Genomic DNA, 6,662 nt, shown 5'->3' on the forward strand with positions numbered 1-6,662 from the left:
TCACAGCAGAAGCAGTGAGAAGAACTTGGAGGTTTCAGAGGTCCATCTGTGGAGGGGTTGCCAACTACCGGCCTCCCCATCTCCCTGCCTTCCTCTTACACTTCACCTCTTCAAGTGTAAGCCGCAGGGACTTCCCTGGTGGTCCAGTGCTTAAGAATCCGTGCTTCCAATGCAGGGGGCGTGGGTTCGATCCCGGGTCGGGGAACTAAGATCCCACATGCTGCTGGTGCAGCCAAAAAAAAAAAAAATGTGTAAGCCACAAAAAGTTGCCTGCCTGGGCGTAGGGAGGGGAATTACACCATCATTGAAGAACCATGATACCCTTGTTCTGACACAAGAGCTTGGACATCTTGAGGCTGTAGACAGTTACCTGGGCCTGGTTGGCGGGGAAGCTATGGGAAAGCAGTGGGAGACACAGAGGGGGTCCCATGGCTAGGATGGGGGCCCATCAGAACAGCTGTGGCCACTGCTTCTGGAGACACAAGGGACAAAGCTGACTCGGGGTTCCCAGGGCTGAGAAAAAAAGGAAGCAGCTAGGGCAGTAGCCGGGGCCCACGCCACCCCATCACTAATTTGCCAGTGATCTAGGCATCACTCTTGCCCTCTCTGGCCCTTGGTTTTCTCACCTGTGTGATAGTGAAGTAATCCCTTGCCCTGCCCACCTCTTAGTGTGTGGAAAGGCCTTCTGTGCCTCACTTTCTTCATCTGTAAAATGGGAATAATAATAGTACCTACCTCCGAGGGTCGTTGCAAGGATTAAATGAGAGAATCAACATAGAGAACTTGCAGAAGGACCTGCGCATGGTCACCCTCCAAAAGAAGCTGCCATTGTTTTTGTGTAACAATATTCATGAAATGCTGACTATGCTTCAGCCCTGGGTGAGGATATGGGGGACAGTGCAGAGCTCAATAGACCTGGTCTCTACCTTCAGGAGGCTCAACGTTTATCAGATAATCCCAGAACTAAATGTAAAATGGCATCTGAGGAGCATCTTAAAGGATGGATGCACCGGGCTGTGGTTTGAGAGCCCTGGAGAGCAAATCTCACCTAGTTAGGGAATGGGGAGGCCCTCCCTGAGGATAAGGAGTAATCAGATGGGGCAAGGAAGAGGGGACGCCTCTGGGCAGGAGGGCACAGCATGTGCAAAAGCCCTGTGGTGGGTGGGGAACATGGTCAATGCACAGAATGCACAGGCAGCCAGGGGCTGGGAAGTATGGCCCGAGGTGGCCTGGGCAGGTGGGCAGGACCTCCGATTTGCAGACTGTTGGGCTGGGCTCAGGGAGACCTCTCCCCATCAAAAAATTGAACCAATAGGTACCTTGCAACAGAAAGTTTTATTTAATACACAGCTGAGCTCAAACAAAAGAAAGGGACAATCCCAGATACTAAAGATAAAGAGGGAAACGAGAGCTAAAACTGTAAGTAAGGTGGCCCAGAGACACAAGCACTGGCTGTGGGTTCAGACCACACTAGCATGGGGTTTTAACACTGTCAGAGGGAGAGAAGTGAGATGAGGAGGGGGGATGGAAATACCTCCTCTCAGTGAAAAGGAGACCAAATGACTTCACCCACCAAAGGAAGCCACAAGAAATGTCAAGGTGGGTCTGGGAGGGTATAACTTGAGAACCCGAGCCTGCAGCTCGGGTTCAGCATAATTCAGATGTGCAGCTCTGAATTATGTATGTATTTATACTGTCAGCATGGTGCAGGACTTCCTGAACTGAGAAATGGACCTACAAAGACAGGAAGGAAGGAATGATGATGTAACCTTTGGGGTCCCTGGCAGGAATAAGTGCAAAATTATTCTCTAAGGAAAATGTGGGTGATTCAGGGAGCAGAGTCTGTCCACAGAAAAGCCAAATTCCACTAAAGGTGAGCTTCTAAGAAAATAAATATTACAAGCCACACAAGGAAACCACGAGAGAGAGCTAGCAAACACAACCGACAAGAGGATAAGCACCCCAAGGCTGTGACATAATAGAACATGGAAGAAACTACAAAGGAACTAATTTTTCAATGATTAAAGAAATAGAGCCATAATGAAGGCATAGGATTCCAGGGGGAAAAAACAAAAGATAGATTTGAAAAGGAAAACTTGAAAATAAACTCAAGAAGATGTGGAGAAAAGGGAACCCTTGTGCACTGTTGGTGGGAATGCGTATTGATGCAGCCACTACGGAAGACAGTATGGAGGTTCCTCAAAAATTAAAAATAGAACTACCATATGGTCCAGCAATCCCACCTCTGGGTATCTTTCCAAAGAAAACAAAAACACTGATTCAAAAAGACATGCACCCCCACGTGCACTGCAGCATTATTTGCAAAAGCCAAGATATGGAAGCAACCTAAGTGTCCATCAATAGTTGAATGGATAAAGAAGATGTTGTATAACAAATATTACTCAGCCATGAAAAATAATGAAATCTTGCCATGTGCAACAACATAGATGGACCCAGAGGGTACTGTGCTAAGTGAAATAAGTCAGACAGAGAAAGGCGAATACCATATGATTTCACTTATACGTGGAATATAAAAAACAAAACAGATGAAGAAACATAACAAAACAGAAACAGACTCGTAGATACTCAGAACAAACAGGTGGTCGCCAGAGGGCAGGGGGCTGGAGGGATGAATGAAATAGGTGAGGGAGACTGAAGTACAAACTTCCAGTTATAAAATAAATGGGGACTTCCCTGGTGGCGCAGTGGTTAAGAATCCGCCTGCCAATGCAGGGGACACGGGTTCAAGCCCTGGTCTGGGAGGATCCCACATGCTGCGGAGCAACTAAGCCCGTGAGCTACAACTACTGAGCCTGCGGTCCACAACTACTGAAGCTTGTGTGCCTAGAGCTCGTGGTCTGAAACAAGAGAAGCCACTGCAATGAGAAGCCCGCGCACCACAACGAAGAGTAACCCCCGCTCAACACAACTAGAGAAAGCCTGCGCTCAGCAACAAAGACCTAACGCAGCCAAAAATAAATAAATAAATAAATTTAAAAAAATAAAATAAAATAAATGAGTCACAGGAATGAAATGTACAGCATGGGGAATATAGTCAATAATATTGTAATAACTCAGGTGATAGATGGTACTTAGACTTATCATGGTGATCATTCTGTAACTTATAGAAATACTGAATCGCTATGTCGTGCACCTGGAACTAACATAGTGTTGAAGGTCAATTATACTTCAATTTTAAAAAATGAACTTAATAGAATTTCTAGAAATGAAATTAATTTTAAAATGAAAAACTCAGTGAATGAGTAAATGGATTAGACACAGCTATAAAAAGAATGAGTGAATTGAAAGAGATAATTGAAGAAATGATTCAGAATTTAGCATAGAGATAGAATGAGATGGAAACTATGACAGAGCAAGTAAGAGACATAGAATGGAATGAGAAGGCCCAACATACGTCTAGTGGAAATTCAAGATGTTAAGAATAGAAAAAATAGAGGAGAGACAATAATTGGAGAGAGAGTGGCTGAGAAATTTCCAAAGCTGACGAAAGACATCATCCCTTAAACTGAATGCTTATGCTGAGTCCAAAACAACTAGATTGAGAGGTAAACAGGGGCCAGAAAATACACGACCCTGGAGCCCATGTCAGAGAATTTTGCTTTTATCCTAAGACTTTTATTCTTGATGAGTTTTAAGCAGACAAGTGAACAATCAGCTTTGCTTCTGGAGGCTACTGCGGGGAACAGATTCAGGAGATGTCAGGATGCAGGAGGCTGTAGATGGGTCCCCACAAGTGATAATGGTAGCCTGGCCCAGGTGCAGATGGAAACAGAGAAAAGTGGACAGGCTCCAGAAACACTGAGGACATAATAGGGACTCAATAATGGGGATGATGAGAAGAGCAGGTCAAGGGCAAGCTTAAGATTCTGAGCTGCAAAGACCTAAACAGACATTTCTCCAAAGAAGACAAACAGATGGCCCATAGACACATGAAAATATGCTCAACATCGCTAATTATTAGAGAAACGCAAATCAAAACTACAATGAGGTACCACCTCACACCGGTCAGAATGGCCATGTTTATAAAGTCTACAAATAACAGATGCTGGAGAGGGCGTGGAGCCTGCCCTCCCACCACTCCCGCCTCGTGATGGGACCCTAGGTGGGTGGTTTTGATGACAGGCAATCCTGTCAGGGAAACCTCCACCCGATGTCTCCATCCGAGGGGATGTCGGCTGTGGGGAGGGAGAGATCAGGGTGGAGCCTCACGATGGGGGGCCTGCCCTGATTCACCTGCTCCTCCTGCCCCTGCCCAACACACTCACAGGTGCCCCCAGCCTCCAGCCTCAGGGCTCCCATCTGTAAAATGGGTCCTGGGGTGCACAGGGTGCACTTTGTCATTCTCTCTCTTCTCAACTTCTGTCTGTCTGGGTGGCCCTGCCCTGCAGGAGCCCTTCTAGAAGAGTGGTTCAGAGTGTGGGACTCTGAGTCGGAGATGTGGGCTGTAATCCCAGCCCTCTACTGCTGGGTGACCCATGGGCAGGGACCGAGCCTCACCCCCAGCATCCTCGGTGTCGTCGTCTCCAATGAGAGCATCCACCTCAGAGCTATGTATTTAATGGAACAATCTGGTAAAAGTGGGAGAGCGCCCAGTAACATGAGCTACTTTAATTTTCCTCCTAATCGTCTCCCAAGAGAAACCTGGAGATCACCCCCACCCCCAGCTCTGGTCTGCGTCATGGAGTTCAACAGGCCAGACCAGGAGTCGGCAAACTTCATCTGTAAAGGGCCACATAGTAAATATCTTAGGCTTTGCGAGCCACGCAGTCTCTGTGCAATGACTCCACTTTGCTACTGCAGGGCAAAAGCAGTCACGGGCAAGAGCATCTACATGAGTGGGCGTGGCCATGAGCCAATAAAACTTTATTTATAAAAGCAGACAGCAGGACGATCTCGGCCCTCGGGAGGTAGTTTCCAACTCCTGGTGCAGAACCAGCACGAGGGCTGGAGGGTGGCGGGGGAGTGTAGTAGTACTGCATCAAGAGCCATGCCCTTGGTGAGGCCCCCTGGCCCCCTGGCCCTGTCTGTGTTCTGGCAGCTGCTTGGGCCTGTCCGGGGAGGCTGGCCTCACCCTCGCATTAGCTTTGCTACATGCACTCTGATGGCACAGCCCCTGGCGTGGTGTTCCCAGAGAGACGAGCAAGGTTCCTGTTCCGGGTTTGGGCAGTGATGGGAGTGGGGTCGGGGGGAGGATCTCGCACTCAGGAAGACAGAATTACGCTCACGCCACCCCCTCCTCCACCCCTACACTGCCAGGCCACACTGCCCCGGACCTGGTGCCACCAGGGGTCTCCCCTCCTAAGGCCCCCACAGGAGCCCAGAGGGTCTACCCAGTGGGGTTTCACTGTCCTTTATTGCCTCTGTTCATTGAGTACCTACTACGTGCCAGGGTCCAAAGAGCCGGGCGCATCCCTCAGCCTGGCCACCTCCGCCTCTGCTGGCCAACCACAGTGGGAGCAGTTATGACGTAGTAAGAACAGGGACTTGGAATTTTTAGATGGCCCAGGCTCAAATTCTGCTCTTCTGCTTCCCAGCTTGGGGGGGGGGTCCCCTCGACTCCCTAAATTTCAGTTTCTCCATCCATAAAATGGGATGTTAGCACTACCTTCCTTGCTGGGTGATTGTGAGCATTCCACAGTTAATCTAAGTCAAGTAGTTGGTCGGTAGCATGTTCTGCAAACATTGGCTTGTATTCGTGTTAGGACTGGAACAGGACAGTGCTTCCTACCTCTCAGATCACCTTCTCCTCTTGTCCTGGGTCCCTCTCAATGGCCCAGTGATGTCCCCATTGGACAGATGAGAAAACTGAGTCCTGAGTAGTTTTTTCTTCACTGCACAGCCTTGTGGGAGTTTCCCCTTAGCCCAAGGCTGTATGGGAAGGGAGGGAAGAGACTCAGGGAAGGGCAGGGGAGTCTTAGATCTCCAAACCACTTTCTTCCTCTTAGCTTTCACCCGTTGTTTACTGCTGCTTGAGAAGTACTTGACAGTATGCTCATGCTGGGGGTACCAGGCTAGTAATAGCAGTAGTAATAATAGGGACCAACTGGGCCGGGTACCATCTTAAGCATTTTATATACATTTTTTTTCCACTCAATTCTCACAGCTGCCTTATGGGGTAGTTGCTATTATCACCCCCATCTTGCAGATGAGAAAACTGAGGTTCAGAGAGGTTACGTGACTTGCCCAAGGTCACAGCCTGACAGGCTGCAGCCCTGAGGGGAAGCGACTTGCCACAGCCTGACCATAACTAATCACCAAACGGTAGAGCCACACGGGGGCTGTGAGACCCAGATAGGGGCAATGACTGTCCCAAGGTTGCACAGTGACCAAAGGTGGCCTCCTGGTTCCCACCACTGCCTTCAAAGGCATGCAGACCAAAGCACACTCACCAGCCCTTGTCGGGACTAAGTTGGCTATGATGTTGGAGATGATGCAGATCTCTTTGCAGATCTGGGGCGGACAGGGCAGGCGGCTCACCAGGCTGGAAAGGAGACCAGAAGAGGGGCAGGGCCACGTGGGGGTGGCAGTGCTGGGAACAGGCACAGGGGACTGACCACACTGGGAAGTGGTGGCCGTTTCTCAGGGAAGGGCAATGGGGGGAGGAGGACCCAGCCTTGGGGCATAACCCTGGACTGCTCCTC

The sequence above is a fragment of the Eubalaena glacialis genome, chromosome 18, assembly GCF_028564815.1.
Source record: "Eubalaena glacialis isolate mEubGla1 chromosome 18, mEubGla1.1.hap2.+ XY, whole genome shotgun sequence".
NCBI lineage: Eukaryota > Metazoa > Chordata > Mammalia > Artiodactyla > Balaenidae > Eubalaena > Eubalaena glacialis.